Genomic DNA, 20,003 nt, shown 5'->3' on the forward strand with positions numbered 1-20,003 from the left:
TAAATAAATTGCCCAGGGTTACAGAGTTACTAAACAGAGCAGTAGATTATAATCCTCTTTAGGACTCAAATCCATCTCATCAGCTGTCATCAAGATAAAAAAATAGTTCATCATTTAGATCAATATTCGATAATAATGTTCATTCTATTCCCTGTCAGTAGACCTAGGTTCAAGTCCTGCTTTGGTGTTTATTGAGTAACCTGAAGCTTTTCCATTTCTTCATTTGCTAAGTGGGAGAAGGGGCATCTCTGAGGACTGAGATAGCTAACTCTTCTTCCCTCCCAGAGCAAATTATATATACCACTGTGTATACTACTTGTCACTTTACATTGTAATCAGTATTTGCCCATTTATCCCAGTATACTGTGAGTGCTTGAGGACCAGAATCTTTCTTCATGGCTTTTGTTTTCAGCATTACCTGCAGTGCCTGACACACATTTGGTGTTCAATAAAGGCTTTCTGCATAGATAAGTGCTTGAGAAGTGTCATTAGTGAGCTGAAATCCTTCAAAAGAGAGTTGTGAGAAAACAGAGAAATACTTCCATTAAGAACAAAAATCAAATCATTCAACAAGGATGGGAACATGAACTATTATTATAAAAGTTCTGTTTAAAATAAAGATTTCAAAAGCCAGGTGTAATGGTGTACACCTGTTGTCCCATCTACTTGGGAGGCTGAGATGGGAGGATCACTAGAGGCCAGGAGTTTGAAGCTATAGCATGCTATGATTACACCAGTGAATAGCCAGTGCACTCTAGCCTAGGCACCATAGTGAGACCTTGACTCTTAAAAAAAAGAAAAAAAAGTAAAATAGAGTTCATTTAAACAGAAAACAAGAATAGCTGAGTTTCTTATATTTAAAGTATATACTATTTTCGGCCCATATTTCACTTCTACGAGTCTGGAAAATCAGTTAAAATTCTGTTGTTTTGGGAAGCAGTTATAAATATTACTTATCCCAAATTGTCATTTGGGATAAGTTTTAGAATACATGAAGAGCTTTAAATGTAGAATATCAGGGAAATAGCTTCAGACTAGGAGTTGGGAGATAGGGTTCCAGCCTCAGCCCTGGTCTCAGGCTGGCTCCAACTAGACCTCACCTCTGGGCGTTAGCATCCTTCCTATGCAGTGAGGCAAGGTGGAACCTCTTAATTTTTAAGGTCCTACTAGCCCTAAAACTCCATCATAGAATTCTAAACATTTACAAAAGTTGTAGGAATGATAGAAAATCATCTTCACTTTTTTAATAAGCACTTAAGCTTGTCTATAATGCGTATTTTAAATTTTTATTATGAAAAATTTCAAATGTATATACAAAGGTAGAGGTTTACTCCTATGGATACAGGAACTCCCTAGATTCAGTAATTTATATTTTTAAACTGGAGGGTTTGTCAACTAAGAGAAAAAACTTTTCCCAATTATAGACAATACCACAACATTACTGCTGTGGAGACAACTTTAGAGCAGACTAAATTAATCAAATCTTGCTTTTGGTAATCCTTGTGATGGGAGTCAATTTTTTTTAACTTTTTGTTTTGAAGTAATTTTAGAATTACAGAAAAGTTGCAAAACTGGTATAGAGTGTTCCCTTATATGCTTCACACAGCTTCCTCTAAATGTTAACATCTTACCTAATCACAGTACATTTATCAAAATCAGGAAGTTAACATTGATGTAGTACCAGTAACTGTTTTCCAGATCTTATTTGAATTTCACCAGTTACTACACTACTGTCGTTTTCTGGTCTAAGATCAAACTCAAGATCCAGCATTGTATTTCCTTTTTTTTTGAGATGGAGTATTGCTCTGTCACCCAGGCTAGAGTGCAGTGACGCAATCTCAGCTCACTGCAACCTCCACCTCCTAGGTTCAAGTAATTCTCCTGTCTCAGCCTCCCAAGTAGCTGGAACTATAGGTGCACACCACCGTGCCTGATTTTTAATTTTTTTTAGAGACATGGTTTTACCATGTTGTTCAGGCCGGTCTCGAACTCTTGACCTCGGGTGATCTACCTGCCTCAGCCTCCCGAAGTGCTGGGATTACAGGCGTGAGCCACCACACCCAGCCTACTCTACTATTTTGAATACAACTGACCATTTTGTAGAATATCCCTCAATTTGGGTTTCTGGGATGTTTTTAATTAGATTGAGGTTGTGCATTTTTTGAAAATACCACTGAAGTGATGTTGTGCCTTTCATCATTATCAAGAGGTACATGATACTGATGTCTCATAACTGGTGATGTTACCTTAGAACACTGGGTTAAGGTGGGAAACCATGTTTCACTACTGCAAAGTTACTATTTTCCTTTTGTAATTAAAAAGCATTAGGAGGGAAGTACTATCTTGTTTTATATCACAACTTTACATACTCATTTTGACATTTGTTGATTTTTGAATGCAACAGTTATTACTGTGCCTTTTGACTAATGGTAAATTCTCTATTGCTGTTATTCTCACTACATTAATTTGAATCCTACCATATATTTATTCAGTTGATTTATATCATTATGGACCTGTGTATACTTACCCTGTAAGTTATTATTCATTACTATTCTTATTTATTTTGTTGTTCAGATTGTCCCAGATTTGACCATTGGAAACTCCTTTGAGTTTGTTTTTGTGTCCTTTCAATATTATCCCCATTTTTTTAAAGCACTTCCTTACTTTCTGGTACCACAAGACACTCATGGCTCATCTTAAAATTTTCCTGCCCCACACCTGGAACTGACCATTTCTCCAAAGAGCCCTGATTCCTTTTATTGGAGAAAGGCATTTAGAAACTAAGATCTGAGTGCTAGGTTTGCTCCTGCTATGAGATGTCATCATTCCTAGACCCTCTTAGCAGACGGAGAACATATGAACCTCAACATACATACATATACATCTGTATGTATTTCTATATCAGCCTGTGTGTGTGTGTATAGTGGTTGTTGTTGTTTTGTTTCGTTTTTTTTGGAGACAGAGTCTTACTCTGTCACCCAGGCTGGAGTGCAGTGGTACAATCTCAGCTCACTGCAACTTCCACCTCCCAGGTTCAAGTGATTCTCCTGTCTCAGTCTCCGGAGTAGCTGGGATTACAGGTGCCCTCCACCACGCCCAGATATTTTTTGTATTTTCAGTAGAGATGGGGTTTCACCATGTTGGCCAGGCTGGTCTCGAACTCCTGACCTCGTGGTCTGCCTGCCTCGGCCTCCTAAAGTGCTGGGATTACAGGAATGAGCCACCGCACCTGGCCAGCCTGTATATATATGTGAAAAACCATGAATACTCACTGGCAGTTGCAGTTCCAGTTCCAATCCAGCACCGCAAGTTTACTTGCCCTTTGCTCATTTGAAACTCCATTCTCCAGAAGTGAGAAAGTGCTCTCATTCTCCACAGCATACTCATGGCTCCATCCTAGTTTATATGTAAGGTGGTTTTAGAATTGCTAACCTAGACCCCTGTGACAAACTGACTTTAGAAAATATTTGTGTATAGTACCTTTTGTCATTGGCCTTATAGTATATTCAAAACACTTGCTTTCCAACTGAGGTAACTTCTTTCTTCCCCACCCCCTTCAATGTGATTGTGTTATTCAGTTGTAACAAATTATTCATTTGTTACTGTTTATATTCCATTTTGGGTTCCTGCCATGCTCTGGTTAATTTTCATTATTTGTTTTATTTTGGATATGTGAAACATTACCATGATTTTAAACTATACAAAAAACAATATACTCAAAAGTGTCATTTCCCCCCTCATCCCTATTAACCTGTTCCCATTTCCCCATTATTTCCACCCTATTCCAGTCTCATTAGTTACATCATTAGATCCTGGTTTTTCTTCCTGTATTTTATTATGTTTTATGTCATTTTATTTTTTCTGTTTCTATCAACAAAGGGAGCCAGGTATGGTGGCTCACACCTGTAATCCCAGTAATTTGGGAGGCTGAGGCAGGAGGATGGCTTGACCTCAAGAATTTGAGACCATCCTGAGCAACATAGAGACCTTGTCTCTACAAAAAATTTAACATTTAGCCACGTGTGATAGCACATGCCTCTAGTCCCAGCTACCCAGAAGGCTGAGGCAGGAGGATCTCTTGAGCCCAGGAGTTGAAGGCTGCAGAGTTGTGATCATGCCACTTGTACTCCAGCCTGGGCAACAGAACAAGGCTCTGTCTCCGTTTAAAAAAAAAAGAAAAAAAGAAAGAACAAAAGAAAGGGCAATGACTAATCTTTTGTCTTTCATCTTGATAGAATGTACTTTCCTGGGAAATTTTAGAGTAAATGGTTGATTTTACTTTTTCACTCAAAAGACCTCCTTGGTTTTCTGGAACAAATCTATTTTATAGAAATTTATTGTGTCATACTTTCATTTATCAAGGTTAAAATGTCCTGGTTTTTCCTCCTTTAAACAAGTTAGCTATCTAGGGGAGGAGAACAAAGATTACCCTAAAGGTGGTCCCTGTTCAAAACCAAGATCACCTTGTTCTTTTTGAAATCTTCTCAGTCTTTACTGGTTTGCCTTTTCTTTATAGCATCACCAGATACACTTAGATGTGAAACCAGATATAAAACCTGGAACTAGGCCGGGTGCGGTGGCTCATGCCTGTAATCCCAGCAGTTTGGGAGGCCAAAGCGGGCAGATCACCTGAGGTCAGGAATTCAATACCAGTCTGACCAACATGGCGAAACCCCATCTCTACTAAAAATACAAAAAATTAGCTTGGAGTGGTGGTGGGCACCTGTAATCCCAGCTATTTGGGAGACTGAGGCAGGAGAATCACTTGATCCTGGGATGCGGACGTTGCAGTGAGCAGAGATCGCACCACTGCACTCCAGCCTGGGTGACAGAGTGAAACTCCGTCTCAAATAAATAAATAAAATAAAGCCTGGAACTAAAGTCAGCTGTAGAGTGAACAAGAACAATAGACACTGATCACCCATTACAATATGTTGTTATAGATACGTGATTTACTAAATTTCTGCCATTTCTGTGTAAAGAGACAATGAAGTGGTGTGGAGGAGGGGACAGATAGGCTTTGAAAGTGATGGACTTGAGTTTTGAATCTTGGAATTGCTCCCTGATATTTTTATGACTTTAGACAAGTTACGTAACTACTTGGAGCATCCAGTTTTATTTAAATCTGTAAAATGGGAATAATTTTCACTCCCACAGGTTGTGTGACAGTGATATGGTTTGGCTATGTGCCTACCCAAATCTCATCTTGAATTGTAGTTCCTATGATCTCCACGTGTTTTGGGAAGGACCCAGTGGGAGGTAACTGAATCATGGGGGCAGTTTCTCCCATGCTGTTCTCATAATAGAGTGAGTTCTCATGAGATCTGATGGTTTTACAAGTGTCTGGCAGGGAAACCCTGCCGGCCCTTCTGTCTCCTCCTGCCACGTGAAGAAGGGCATGTTTGCTTCCCCTTCTGCCATGATTGTAAGTTTCCTGAGGCTTCCCCAGCCATATGAAACTGTAAGTCAATTAAACCTCTTTTCTTTATAAATACCCAGTCTCGGGCAGTTCTTCATGGCAGCATGAGAATGGACTAATACAAATAGTTATGAACAAGAGTGTCAGACATTTAGTGGACACTTAATTTTTTCTACCCTATATATTGTGTTTCACTAATTTGTTTTGCTTCCTTTTAATTGATCTAAGGAAAAAGATCCTTGACTCCTCTTTTTCTTTTTCTGTCGCCAAGGCTGGAGTGCAATGGCACGTCTTAGCTCACTGCAACTGTGGCCTCCCAGGTTCAAGTGATTCTCCCACCTCATCCTCCTAAGTAGCTAGGACTGCAGGCACATACCACCACGCCCAGCTAATTTTTGTATTTTTAGCAAAGATGGGGTTTTGCCATGTTAGCCAGACTGATCTTGAACTCCTGACCTCAGGTGATCCACCCACCTTGGCCTCCCTAAGTGTTGGGATTACAGGCGTGAGCCACTGTGCCTGGCTGTCTCCTCTTTTTCTTATCTACTACATGTCATCCATCAGCAAATCCTCTTGGCTCTACCATGGTTATTAGAGACCTAATTTGCCTTTAATAACCATCTTCAAATTAATCATATATCTTAATAGTAATCTTGTCTAACTTATATTTCTCTAGGTTCTGGGGGAAGAATAACATTATGGACTCAAAAAGGCTTTTACTGAATTGTAAACTTTTACTTCCTTTTCATGATTCGTCTGTGTATGGAGGAGATAACTTAGGTTAGTTTGGTGGGATTTATTCTTTCTCAAAGAAATTTTGATTTTTACTCTTTATATGAGGATCCTAATGGTTGCAAATCAGTTTCTAGAATCTATCCCACTATGCTTTTTCTTATGTCAGTTAAGATGACCATCTTGTAATTTTTATTCAAAGTTTTCCTTTCATTTAAAAAGTTACTGTGTTCTAAAGTACTCTAATTGATATGATTATGATGACTGATACTTCAGTCCTCATACTTAAGTTTAATTGCAAGTCATGGCTACATTGCTACTTTTAAGCTTTGCTTTCTTGGAAAATCAAATCTGACTTACATAAGGTTCTAAATAGTTACCAATTACTCTTCCTCCATCCCCCAGTCTCTCACATCGTCTGATTTGTCAACTTTAGTGGTTGGAAGAGGCCCATCAAAATGCTGGCTGTATGTGGTTCTCTTGCCTCTCAGTACTTTCAGCCACATTTGAATGCAAAGAATGCAGATAGTCAGCAGTATTTTTAAATGTGAAATTTTCAACAGAGTGTTCTACAGGTTCCAGTTATTGGCATACCTCCTTTCCCTCTCCAAATCTCACTGAAATGATAGATGGAGGGGGCAAAGATTTTCAAAAGAAGAAGAAGATATCAATAATAGTGCTGGAAAGGGGAGAAATGTAACAGTGGATCAGAAATTATGGAGAATTTCTGGAATATGTAAAGTTGATGGAGTTGGACCAATAGAAACTAGTCTCAGCAAATCCAACCCAAGACAGGTGTAAAGAGAACTTACGCAGAGGTACATACTGTTCCTCTCAACAGGCTTAGGCAGAACTCCAAGCTCATAGTTAGCTGGTATGAGGCAGCCCAAGCAGGCTGTGCAGCAGTCATCAGGGTTGTTATAAAACAAGATGGAACAGCGGGGCCATTAAACCTCCAGTGCAGTAGTTCTCAACTTTTCCTGAATTTAGAATTACCTAGGGAGCTTTTAAAAATTCTGACACCCAGACCAGTTAAATAAGAATCTCAAATCTCAGAAGAGATTTGAGATTCTCTTCTGAATCTCAGAAGAGATTGTTCTAGATGGAAACGCCACTTGTTCCTAGATGGAACTCTAGGCACAAGTATTTTTTTTTTTTTTTTAACTCCCAGATTAGTTTGCAGGCAAGGACTGAAAACTACTAGACTAGGGTCTGGCTGTGACTTTTTCTCCCAAGCTAAAACCAGTAAGACCAGGTTCTAAAATAAAATAGAAAAATAATAAAATACATTTAAAAATAAATAATAAAATCAAATGTGCCTCAAAAGACTCCAAGTGTTAGGACTTAGACTAGGGAAAATGAATGTAGTTTTTGAAACCTTTTTGTTTTTTTTGAGACGGAGTCTCACTCTGTCACTCAGGCGGTAGTGCAGTGGCGCGATCTCAGCTCACTGCAAGCTGCACCTCCCGGGTTCATGCCATTCTCCTGCCTCAGACTCCCGAGTAGCTGGGACTACAGGTGCCTGCCACCACGCCCGGCTAATTTTTCTGTATTTTTAGTAGAGACAGGGTTTCACCATGTTTGCCAGGATGGACTCGATCTCCTGACCTCGTGATCCACCTGCCTTGGCCTCCCAAAGTTTGCTGGGATTACAGGCCTGAGCCACCACGCCCGGCCTTTTTTGAACTTTTAAAACAAATTTAAAGGGGAAAAAAGTGAAAAGACAGCTTTTCACAGTAAATAATGCTAAAGTGTTCTGCTCCTGAAGTCAGCTTTCTTGTGCCATCATGCCCAGCTCATAGTAAATGCTTAATAAATATTTGTGAAATCTTCACCCTTAGATCCCCGCAATCAGCCTGTCCTTTTGCAGAAAGGCCTGCCATGGAAACATATCTAATTTTGCTTAGAAAAATGGTGCCAGCTAACCATAGTCATTTGATCATCCCAAATCCTTCCTTTATAATACGGCCAGACAACAAAGAATCATCAGCAAATCTCATGAAAAAAAGCACCACTAAAGTGGACTAACAGAAGAAGAGAACTTTAAAAATACTAATTATTGTCTTCAGAAATTGTTAACAGGACATCAAATTCACAAGTCAAAAAGCCAACTTCCCTGAAAAAGGAAAGGGAGGACAAGAAAGTTTCTGGAAATTAGAGCATGATTAATCAAAACTGAAACTTGGAGGAAGGGTTAAAGAGCAAAATGGACAGTCCCTGAAATCTGGTGATCTGAAAGACAGCCAAGGATTTCTCAGAACACAGGAAAAAAGAGGGATGAATAGTGAAAAAGAAATTAGAAGGTATGGATAATAAATCCAGGAGAGGTAATATGCATCTAATCAAACATCTAATAGAAAATTTCCTATAGGCGATAAAAGAAAAGCAGTCTTAAGATTGAAAGGGCCAGTTGATAGTGGTACCCAGGAGGAAGGAGTGATTTTTTCACCCAGATACATCCTGGTGAAATTTCTGAATTCTGTAGCTTACAAGAAAATTCTGAACTCTTCCAAGGAAGAACAAGCTATGTGCAAAGGAATAAGAATCTTACTCATTACACCAAAGACCATGCTTTTGATCATTGTCTATAGCTATATGTATTTTGAATCTAGAATTCCGTACTCAGCTAAACTATCATGTATGTACGAGAACAAAATTAACTTTTTGGAATTTGCAGACTCATATTTTTGAAAAAAATACTATGAGTTGTACCAAAACAAACAAAAAAATAAGAAGCAACAACTCAAGGCATAAGAAACAGTAGCGAGAAAAAAAAAAGTAATTCCCATATCAGATACCTTTGTCCTGAAAGATCTCTGAGGCAGTAGAGCTGTAATGTTAAAAGTAATATTAATAATGAAACAGTCTGGACTGGGCACAGTGGCCCACACCCGTAATCCCCACACTTTGGGAGGCGGGGTGGGTGCATCACTTGAGGCTGGAAGTTCAAGACCAGCCTGGCCAATATGACAAAACCCCATCTCTACTAAAAATACAAAATTTAGCAAGGTATGATGGCACATGCCTGTAATCACAGCTACTCAAGAGGCTGAGGCAGGAGAATCACTTGAACCCAGGAGACAGAGGTGGCAGTGAGCCAAGATTATACCACTGCCTGGGTGACAGAGGGAGACTCTGTCTCAAAATAATAATAATAAAAAATAATAGTCTGGATTCTGGGTTATTTTAACAAAAGGTGGTGAGGGTAGGAAATGAAGAGGGGAAGGCAAAATTGTCTAAGATTATTTTATTTTTTAAAACATTTTTTGGCCGGGCGCAGTTCCTCACACCTGTAATCCTAACACTTTGGGAGGCCGAAGCAGGCGAGTCATGAGGTCAGGAGATCAAGACCATCCTGGCTAACACGGCGAAATCCCATCTCTACTAAAAATACAAAAAATTAGCCGGGTGTGGTGGGGGCACCTGTAGTCCCAGCTACTTGGGAGGCTGAGGCAGGAGAATGGCGTGAACCCGGGAGGCGGAGCTCGCAGTGAGCTGAGATCATGCCCCTGTGCTCCAGCCTGGGCAACAGCAAGACTCCGTCTCAAAAAAAAAAAATTTTTTTTTTTGGAAATGAGGTCTTGCTCTGTCGTCCAGGCTGGCATGCAGTGGCACAGTTGTGGCTCCTTGCAGCTCAACCTCCTGCCCTCAAGCCGTCCTCCCACCTCAGCCACCGGAGTAGCTGGGACTGCAGGTGCACACTCAGCTAACTTTTTTTATCCTTCTAGAGACTGGGTCTTGCTATATTGCTCAAGCTGGTCTTGAACTCCAGGGCTTAAGCGATCCGCCTGCTGCAGCCTCCCAAGTAGTTGAGATTACAAGCTAGTGTACTACCACAATCAGCTGTCTTAATTTCTTGTTCCAGGGGAGATTATGCTGATTAATTCTTTTATTTTATTTTATTTTTAAGATTCAGGGGAGACATGTGCCAGTTTGTTACATGGATATATTGTCTGTAATGCTGAGGTTTGGGCTTCTATTGAACCCGTCATCCAGATAGTGAACATAGAATATAGCCCTTGTACCTACCCCTCCATCCTTTTTCGCTTTTGGAGTCCCCAGTGTCTCTTGTCTCCATCTTCATGTCTGTGTGTACTCAGAGTTTAGCTCCTACTTATAAGTGAGAACAGGCAGTATTTGGTTTTCTGTTTCTGTGTTAATTCACTTAGGATAGTGGCCTCCAGCTGCATCTGTGTTGCTGCAGGAGACATCCTTTCATTCTTTTTTATGGCTGCATAGTATTTCATGGTGTATATGTACCACATTTTCTTTCTTTTTTTTTCTTTCAAGTCTGTCAAGCTATTCTTTACTTTGGAGAGAGGGCAGGGCAGAGTGCTCTGTCCTTCTTGGCAGTGGCTTTTGTCACGGTGGCCAGGACATTGCTCAGCTCCTCCCACTTCCTCTTGGTGCGGATGTGCATCCCCACCCTTGTCTTGATGAACTTGAGGGCCCATTTGTCCTTGGAGACCTTCAGTAACTCCATGGTGCACAGCTCGTATGGGGTGAAGCCACACACCTCTCAGATCATATCCTGCACGAACTTGGTGTATTTGGTAAGGTGCCTGCCAGGGCTGCTGTGCCTGGGCTTCCTCACGTTCTTGTCACCTTGTGGCCCTTATTGAGGCCCACGGCCATAGGGTAGCACAGAGCCATGGCTGCTGCTCTCCAATGGTGGCCGTAGTGGAAGGAAGCCCACATTTTCTTTATCCAGTCCACCATAGATGGACACCTAGGTTGATTCTGTGTCTTTGCTACTAAGAATATAACTGTACTTAAGAGTAAGTGCTATGCTGGGCATGGTGGCTCATGCCTATAATCCCAGCACTTTGGGAGGCCAAGGTGAGAAGATCACTTGAGCCCAGGAGTTTGAGACCAAACCGGGCAACATAGTAAGACCCCATTTCTACAGAAAAAAAAAAAAAAAAGCCAGGCATGGTGGTGCATGCCTTTAGTGACGGCTACTCAGGAAGCTGTAGTGGGAGGATCATTTGAGTCACATTTATACCACTGCACTCTAACCTGGACAACAAAGCTAAACCCTGTCTCAAAACAAAACAAGCTGGGTGTGGTGGCTCATGCCTGTAATCCTAGCACTTTGGGAGGCCGAGGTAGGTGGATCATTTGAGGTCAGGAGTTTAAGACCAGCCTGGCCAATATGGTGAAACCCTGCCTCTACTAAAAATACAAAAATTAGCCAGGCGTGGTGGCGGGCACCTGTAGTCCCAGCTACTTGGGAGGCTTAGGCAGGAGAATTGCTTGAACCTGGGAGGAGGAGATTGTAGTGAGCTAAGATCGTGCCACTGCACTCCAGCCTGGGCAACAGAGTGAAACTCGGTCTCAAACACACACACACACACACACACACACACACACACACAATGCTGCAGTAAACATGTCAGTGCAAATGCCAGCTCTCTTTCTGATGGAACGATTTATTTTCCTTTGGTTGTATACCCAGTAATGGATTGCTGGGTCAAATGGTAGTTTGATTTTTAGTTCTTTGAGAAATTTCCAAACTGCTTTCCACAGGAGTTGAACTGATTTCCATTCTCATCAACAGTGTTTAAGCATTCCCTTTTCTCCACAACCTTGCCAACATCTGTTATTTTTTGATTTTTTAATAATAGTCATTCTGACTCAGGTGTGAGATAGTATCTCATTATGGTTTTGATTTGCATTTCTCTGATGATTAGTGATGTTGAGCATTTTTTCCATGTTCGTTGACTGCTTCTTCGTGTCTTTTGCCTACTTTTTAATGGGGCTATTTAGTTTTTTCTTGTTGATTTGTTTAAGTTCTTTATAGATTCTGGATATTAGTCCTTTGTCAGATGCATAATATGCAAATGTTTTCTCCCATTCTGTAGTTTGTCCGTCTGCTTTGTTGGTAGTTTATTTTGCTGTGCTGAAGCTCTTTAGTTTAATTACGTCCCAACTGTCAGGTTTTTTTTTGTTGCATTTGATTTTGGGGACTTAGTCATAAATTCTTTGCCTAGGCAATGTCTGGAAGAGTATTTTCTAGGTTTTCTTCTGGGATTTATATAGTTTGAAACCTTACATTTAAGCCTTTAATCCATCTTCAGTTTGTTTTTATATATGGTGAGAGGTAGAGGTCTGCTTTCCTATTTGGATGCCTTTTATTTCTTTCTCTTGCCTGATTGCTCAGGCTAGGACTTGCGGTATACCGATTGCTGTGGCTCAGTACCATGCCGAATAGGAGTTGTAAGAGTGGACACCCTTTTTTTGTTCCAGTTCTTAGGTGGAATGCTTCCAACTTTTGCCCATTCGGTATGATATTGACAGCTCAGTGCAGTGGTTCACACCTGTAATCCCAGGACTTTGGAGGACCGAGGCAGGAGGATTGCATGAGCCTAGAAGTTCAAGACGAGCCTGGGCAGCATAGTGAAACCTTGTCTCTACAAAAAATTTTAAAAAATCAGCCGCACATAGTGGCATGCCCCTGTAGTCCCAGCTTACTTGGGAGGCTGATGCAGGAGGATCACTTGAGCATGGGTGATAGAGGCTTCGGTGAGTTATGGTTGTACCACTGCACTCCAGCCTGGGCAATGGAATAAGACCATGACTCAAAAAAAAAAAAAAAAAAAAAAAAAGATATTGTCATAGGCGGCTCTTACTATTTTGAAGTATGTTCCTTTGATGCTTAGTTTATTGAGGGTTTTTTATAATGAAGGGATGTTGGATTTTATTGAATGCTTTATGCTGATTGATTCTGAACATTGATAAATATATGTGTGTGTGTGTATATATATATCTTTAAATGATTTGTTCAGACTTTAATGGAAAGTACTAGTAAGAATAGCATGTAGAATTTCCAAACCACCCCATGTGGAGTGGGGAAATAGAGGAACAAGGAAAACTTCATCAATTGAGCAAAAGTTGTTTTAAAAAATGAGAAAACACTGGCTGGGCGTGGTGGCTCAGGCCTATAATCCCAGCACTTTGGGAGGCCAAGGCAGGCAGATCATGAGGTCAGGAGATTGAGACCATCCTGGCTAACATGGTGAAACCCCGTCTTTACTAAAAATACAAAAAATTAGCTGGGCGTGGTGGCAGGCGCCTGTAGTCCCAGCTACTCGGGAGGCTGAGGCAGGAGAATGACGTGAACCTGGGAGGCAGAGGTTGTAGTGAGCTGAGATTGCGCTACTGCACTCCAGCCTGGGTGACAGAGCAAGACTCTGTCTCAAAAAAAAAGAAAAAGAAAAAGAAAACATCGTATAGAAAACCTAAGACAAGAATAAAACCACTCATGTCAGTGATTACAAAAAATATGAAGGGGATAAAGTCACCTATTAAAGGCAAATGGTCTTATAAAGTGAGAACAACAACGTCTAGCTACGTGTTCTTTATAAATGAAACACCAAAAATGTACCAAAAACTGAAAATAGAGGAAAGATTACATCTGCCCATATTGAGATCTGATGGAACTGTGAGACTTTACGTTTTTGTTTTTCATATGCTTTTGAAGTATTTATGAATGTCCTGGGATATAAGTCCAGGAATAGAGAGCAAATTCTTGGAACCACTTTATTATATGTTTTCACAAAATAATGTAATAACGGTACTTGGTCTAAAGTGGCCAGTGTTCATTCTTTCAAATATTTTGGATTTATATAATTTCTTTCTTCCAAAAAGGTATCTTCAAGTCTTCAGGTAGAATAAAATCATAGTAGAAAATAAGTCTTTCTGGCCAGCCATGGTGGCTCACGCTTGTAATCCCAACACTTCGGGAAGCCAAAGTGGGAGGATTGCTTGAGGCCAGGAGTACGAGACCAGCCTGGCAACATGGTGAGACCCCATTCTTAACAACAACAACAAAATAGCCAGGCGTGGCGGTGTGTGCCTGTAGTCCCAGCTACTAAGGAGGCTGAGGAAAGAGAATAGCTTGAGTCCACAAGTGTGAGGCTGCAATGAGCCGTGATCACACCACTGCACTCCAGGCTGGGCAACAGAGTGAGACCCCCAACTCGAAACAAAAAATAAAGAGGCCGGGCACAGTGGCTCACACCTGTAATCCCAGCACTTTGGGAGGCCGAGGCAGGAGGATCACTTGAGGTCAGAAGTTCAAGACCAGCCTGGCCAACATGGCGAAACCCTATCTCTACTAAAAACACAAAAATTAGCTGGGCATGGTGGTCCCAGCTACTCGGAAGTCTGAACGAGAATTCCTTGAACTCAGGAGGCAGAGGTTGCAGTAAGTTGAGGTTGTAGTGAGGCAAGATCACACCACTACACTCCAGTCTGGGCAACAGAACGAGACTCTGTCTCAAAAAAAGAAAGAAAACAGTCTTTTGTTGCTGCTGCTGCTGTTGTTACCAAAAAAAAAAAAAAAAAAAATTCCAGCCAGTTGGTCATTTATTTTAGAATAGTATTAAAAAACAAAGGTTCCATGTCAATATAGAATTTGTATAGCTTCCTAGAATTTATTAAAATAGGAATACTAATAGATTCAAAAAGGAAAATTTGTATAAATTAGTGAAAATTACCACCCTGTCCTTAATGCCCTATTTTAAGATTAGTCACTAAATAAATATTTACTTGCTGGCCCTGAACTCTGTGCTGGGTACTGTGAGGCACAAAAGAAGTACAAGATACTGCCTTTGCTTACTAAGAATTTTATTCATACTTTTTGACAGCTTTCTGTGTTAAGCCATTAAATGTTTTCTTATACATAGCTCTCAAACATGTTTAATCTGGTATAATTTACCACTAGGTGGAGGAAAATAATTATAGCTAACATTCATTTAGTTCATCTCTGTATATCCACACTTTACAACAGCGTTTTCACATGATAGATACCCTAACATATGAATGAATGAATGAATGAATATCAGGTGCTAGATTAAAAGCTCTAATTCAGTATCTAATTTAATCCTCTCCACAATTATCATTTAGCTAGTATATTATGCACATTCTATCAATGAAGAAACTGAGGTTCAAATCACTTTAATTACTTTGCCCAAAGTCATAATCAAAGTGCCAGAATGGAACTGGAATCCAGGTCTAACGCAAGTGCTATAGTGGTGTGAATGGACAACTGGTAAGGGCTGGTGTTCATGGAGAATTTGTTGCTAGATGTGTACTTCTTGTTTAGACTAAGGAAAAGAAATCATTTGCATAAATGTTACCCAGTTCCAGGAGCCAAGTTCCTTGCCTGTTAGCATCTAGCATCTGTCCGTCAGTTCCGGAAGCAATCTTACAGTGGTGTGTGTTCATCCTAAATAATACAAAACAGTGCAGAGGAGGAAGAGGGACAGTTTAGGGGAAATCTGACCACCATGCATGATGGAAGTGTTTCTCTTGTTCTCCTGCTTTTAGAAAGCCATCTCTGCTTGCTTTTTCAGGGGGTTATTAAGATCCTACTCTCTTGGATACCATGCTCTATTAGGCAGGAGACACAGGCAGAGAGAAGCTCACTTGGCATGAATTAACCAACAGAGAAAACCTTTGCTCAGTGGGAGTAACCTGTCACAACCTGGTTTTCTCTGGCCACATAACCAGTCTTGTCTAGTAGTAATGCCATTACAACATTCCCATTCAGATCCCCATGACCCAGTAATTGTTTTGAGAATGAGTGCAAAGCTATCAGACACCAACTACTATAATTAGAAAAGGGAAAATAGACACTTACCAGAGCTAATGTCTTTAGGCTGGAGCATTTACAGCTTTTTGTTTTTTTGTTTTTTAAGTTATGGAGCCTCTTTCTCAGTTTTGCTTCCTAAAATACAAATTGCATGGTTTAGGGGTTCTTGCATTTCGTTTTTGTTACTGCTGTGCACTCTCTTTCCTTTTTTCCCCCCTATTTTAATCGGAGTACAAATTGCTGTCAGCACATCGAGTTCATGTGCCAGCCACATTCAGAACAGGGTGTTCTGTGCTCTTCAAAACAAAATTGCTCTAGGGCAGTAAGAGAACAATAAGTCAGAGCTCCAGTTTAAGTGATGTTTTGCAGCTCGCTTGATGTGGTTACACTCCGATTGCGCAGCTAAGCTTGGGTAATTTGGTTTGGTTTGAGTTTGTGGGGATTTGGAGGACCTCCCTCCCCTTTTAAGTTACATAGTCTTTAAGTCAAGAAAAGAATGTTGTCTCTTTTTAACTTGTTTATTTCTTTCTCTACCAAAAAAGCCCTAAGTAGAAGCATCCTGTATGTACTTTTATTCTCTTTGGGCACGTCATAGATGATTTACTTCCCGTAAATCATGCTGGTTGGGATTAGCAACAGACCTCCTGAGCCCTAGAGGCTGCACTCCCAGTGAGTCATGATGGTTATTATTAAATATTTATTAAGTTAGTATTTGCACTAAAAGATGCCAGGTCAAAAAGCAACCACAGGTCTTCCACAGCCAGAGCTGCCATGGTTTTTGTTTTGTTTTGGCTATTTTGGTAGCAATTTTAAAGATAACATTAAAAAGAATAAGTGGAGCTATAGGAACTAGGCACATCTGCATCTGTTACCGCAAGCGGGGCCCCTACTGTGGCAATCAGCAGTCTTTGGTGGCTCCAAGTAGTATGTGAGTTCTTGTCAGCAGTCTTGTAGAACTTCTCACATCAGTGTTCCAAGTTTAGAAACCAGTTAACCCAGCAATGCCCTTTGCTCCTTGTAGATGTAGAGAATCAATGGGCTGTATTCACCATGAGGCTGTGATACCTCCTTTTACTCTGACATTCCAAATATTGTCAGTATTACAAAGTGATGGTTTTGGTTTTTTTATATAAACTGGGGTGTATGTGTCTGGATGTGTATCCGTTTAAGATTTTATAGTACTACAGGGTCCAATTTTGAAGGGTTAGATTTACCAGGAAAAAAAAAAAAAAGATTAGTCCACATGTAAAGTAGAAAATATTTATAAGAGCTACCACAAATGTTTACTGTCCTATTACGGCATCAGACACTAGTTCTGTCATTTATTGTCTCTCTGAGAAAGACGAGCTACAATGAATGTTTTGCTTTCTTAATTATGCCTTTGTTACAGTTTGACTTTTTTTTTTGGCACGGTTTACTTCATTTATCTTTCCCAACATGTTTATTAGTAGCCAGTCTTTTTCCCTCACTAATGATGGGTTAGCACATCTAAAGAGAACTTCTGAGATTGCTTATATAATTTTAATATCAAGTACATACATCAAGCTGAAAAACAGCCTAGGAAACTAACGCACAGGCAGGAATCCTTGCAGAGTCTCTGGATTTCCTGTTTTGAAAACATTCAAACTCGATCAACCAAAAGCCACAACAAATGTACTGATAATTTCCTCCCCCACTAAATGTACTCTCCTTAAGGGAGGAAGATGATACTTCCAACAATAAACTTCAGACAAAAAAAATCTGTTAACTAAGTTGTGAGCTACTAGGACAATAAATCTCTATGCTTGAGACATTCCACAATACATGAGCTGAAATTTACTTTGCTCAGCAAATTTTTTTTTTTTTATGAAAAATGTTATTAGTCTAAATTTCTTGGGCAGAGTTCTAAATATTTAGAACTCGTAACCTCTTTAGAAACATCAATTTTTATTTCAGTAAAAATATCTTTTTTTTTTTTTTTAATGGAGACAGGGTCTCACTCTGTCACCCAGGCTGGATTGCAGTGCTGCAATAACAACTCACTGCAGCCTCGAACTCCTAGGTTCAAGCAGTCCTCCCACCTCAGCCTCCTGAGTAGCTGGGACTTATAGGGGTGCGTCACCACCCTCAGCAAATTCAGTAAAAATATCTTAAGCCTCAGACTCCCTGTAGAACCTCTCTAGTATGCATGTACAGTCATATGCTGCATAACATTTTGTTTAACAGCAGATTGCACATCGGACAGTGGTCCTATGAAATTATAATTCCTTATTTTTACTGTATCTTCTCAATGTTTAGATATGCAAGTACTTACCATCGTGTTACAGCTACCTACCATATTCAGTACAGTAACATGCTATACCGATTTGTAGCCTAGGAGCAATACGCTACACCACTTAGCCTAGGTTATAGTAGGCTGCTCCATCTTGATTTGTGTAAGAATATTCTAAGATGTTCCCACAATGATGAGAATACCTGATGACACATCTCTCAGAATGTATCCCCATCCTTAAGTGAAGCATGACTGTATTTGAAAATTTTAAAGTTGAATTTATTTTTTAAATGTTTTCCAATCCAGAATGAACTTTCAATTTGCCATAAGTTAATTTTATCTAGAGCATTCTAAAAGTAAGTATACAGAAGGAATTATCAGCATTCATGACTGTGGGACATAAACTAAAATGCCGTATGCCAGCTCTACCCAGACACTCCAGCTCTAGCCCTTGTTTGGAGGAGCTGACTCAAGAGTTAGGCCCTTTCTGGTTTGGCCCAAGTTTCCTAGACCCCATTCTGTGTCTGCAAGGGAAACACGTCAAGATGGTGTTAATACTGGTGAGTTAAAAAAGGACAGTGAGCACTCACTTCGGCAGCACACATTTGGAATAATACAGAGAAGATTTAGCAAATCAAAAGAAAAAAGAGAAGAAAAGGGTAGAAAGCTTTAGAGCATACATGTCCTGCGGACATTCTGGCACCTAGTGTCTACACCATTCCTGTTCATTTTTCAGTTTTTCTCATTTCTCAGGCCTGGGCTAGAGGTAATTCAATTAAATGATTAACTGCAGGAATTCGATTTGAAGCTGGTTTCTGGGCTATATTGATATTGAGAGTGATATTACCAGGTCATAGAATCATAGAATTTTAGAGCTTCATTGAGATCATGTAGTTCAAAAGTAGAATGAGTTTGATTTGAATTTTTATTTGGGAGGTAATAGTTGTCTCATTGGGCATGAAATGAGTGTAACAGAACGAGTGATTTTTAGTCTCTCTACAAGTCGTTGATCTAAAGTAGATCAGCCAGTGTTAGAAGCATTTTAGGAAATCTCTAATTTTGAATATAGGCTGTTATATTACAGAAGTAGAAATAAAGGATTTTCTCTTTTTTTTTTTTTTTGAGACAGAGTCTCCCTGTGTTGCCCAGGCTGGAGACTGGAGGCTGGAGGCTGGAGTGCAGTAGCATGATCTTGGCTCACTGCAACCTCCGCTTCTCAGGCTCAAGTGATTCTCGTGCCTCAGCCTCCCCAGTAGCTGGGATTACAGGCACGTGCCACCACACCTGGCTATTTTTTATATTTTTAGTAAAGATGGGGTTTTGCCATGTTGGCCAGGCTAGTCTCAAACTCCTGACCTCAGGTGATTTGCCCGCCTTGGCCTCCCAAAGTGCTGGGATTACAGGTGTGAGGCACTGCGCCTAGTCAGGATTTTCTTATGAAATCCAAATTATCATATTGCTTGGTGACTGTTATGCTATATTACCAGCCATCCATTTTTCTTATTACATCAAAAACTTAAATAGAATAAATACCCTTAATATTAAAAGTAGTTGTAAAGTTTCAGAGTATTGTTATTCCTAGAAATAGAGTCTAGGCCAAACATGGTGGCTCACGCCTGAAATCCCATCACTTTGGAGGCTGAGGCGGGTGGATCACCTGAGGTCAGGAGTTCGAGACCAGCCTGGGCAACGTGGTGAAACCCTGTCTCTACTAAAAATACGAAATTAACCGGGTGTGGTGGCACACACCTGTAATCCCAGCTACTTCAGAGCCTGAGACAGGAGAATTGCTTGAACCCAGGAGGTGGAGGCTGCAGTGAGCCGATATTGTGCCACTGCACTCCAGCCTGGGTGAGACAGAGCAAGACTGTCTCAAAAAAGAGTTTAACTGATCAAGAAAAAATAGATATCTGTATGCATTTTTCCTATTTTGTCTTAAAATAAGATAAAAAGCCTCTTATTTTAATATGAAATTACCCTGGTAATGAGCTTGGTAAATTGGG

At 40.3% G+C, this 20,003-nt stretch overlaps 1 protein-coding gene and 1 pseudogene across 2 annotated transcripts in view; one reads left to right on the forward strand and one right to left on the reverse strand.

The window, feature by feature from the left end:
- The window catches only part of FKBP5 (FKBP prolyl isomerase 5), a 114,673-nt gene that overhangs the window by 68,170 nt on the left and 26,500 nt on the right, over positions 1 to 20,003 (forward strand). The window lies entirely within an intron of this gene.
- On the reverse strand, positions 9,854 to 11,044 carry LOC111542964 (annotated as a pseudogene).

The sequence above is a fragment of the Piliocolobus tephrosceles genome, chromosome 5 (genome assembly GCF_002776525.5).
Source record: "Piliocolobus tephrosceles isolate RC106 chromosome 5, ASM277652v3, whole genome shotgun sequence".
Lineage (NCBI taxonomy): Eukaryota > Metazoa > Chordata > Mammalia > Primates > Cercopithecidae > Piliocolobus > Piliocolobus tephrosceles.